Source organism: Gigantopelta aegis, chromosome 7 (genome assembly GCF_016097555.1).
Source record: "Gigantopelta aegis isolate Gae_Host chromosome 7, Gae_host_genome, whole genome shotgun sequence".
Lineage (NCBI taxonomy): Eukaryota > Metazoa > Mollusca > Gastropoda > Neomphalida > Peltospiridae > Gigantopelta > Gigantopelta aegis.
In genome coordinates this window covers 43,941,963-43,943,044 of record NC_054705.1, presented here as the reverse complement: position 1 = coordinate 43,943,044, position 1,082 = coordinate 43,941,963, and positions in this window count along the sequence as shown.

Genomic DNA, 1,082 nt, shown 5'->3' with positions numbered 1-1,082 from the left:
ATATGGACTTCCCCACAAACAGGAAATCACATACTACGGGCTTTGGCCACAACGTTTAAAAAGGCATGAGTAAAGAAATCAATTAATGGTTTAATTGATCTGAAAGATGAGACAAAGATACCAAACTAACGATTCGGTCATGTAATTCAGTTTGTCGAATAGGTCTGAAATAAACCCAGCTAACAAGCAGAATGTGGAACATTTGACATAATTATAGTCTTAGAGAGGAAACCGATACATTTTGTTCCATTAGTAGCAAGGGATCTTTTATATGCGCCATCCTGCATAGAGGACAGCACATACCAATGGTATTTGATGTACCAGTCGTGGTGTATTGTCTAGAATGAGAAATAGTCGAAGGGGCCCACTGAAGGGAATCGATCCCAGACCGACCGCGCATCAAGCGAGTGTTTAACAACTGTGCTGCCTCCCGCCCGCAAATCTTATGACTACAAAGAAAGAGAAGATCGTGACTACTAAAATGATCAATGTCTTGTGAACAGTTTAGGTCATATTTACTGAATTGATTGTATATATATAATGTGAAATTCAGCTTATGTGCCATCCATGAATTGTTTTTTTATTTGATCCGGAGTGTCCAAAGTAAGAGGGGGGGGGGGGGGGGGGGTCATGGCTGTTCAACAACATTCCAAACTGTGTGCTGTGACCTGGACCTTTCTCAAGTAATTTTAATATTGGTCAAAACAGAATATTTATTTTTACATTTAGTAGCAATTATTTGCATATTTGCTTGTATTGTGTAATGTCTGGAACTATGCCATGTATTATAATTATTGTTTTATGAAATTCTTAGTAGTGCCGTTTATCGTGCCACGCACTATAGACAAAAACGAAATTGCGTAACTATTTTTACTAGTGACCGTTTGTATGCACAATGCGAGCTACATTTAGTTGTATTTCATAATAGATGTAATATGTTTATAGTGTATGGAACTGTGTTTGTAAATAGTTGCCGTAATTTATTTATGGGATATTAGTACATTTTGATCGCTAAATGTCTTGATGTAATGTTTGAATTCCGTGTTTTGGCCTTGCGGTTTTCGACTTTATTTAATTCCCAG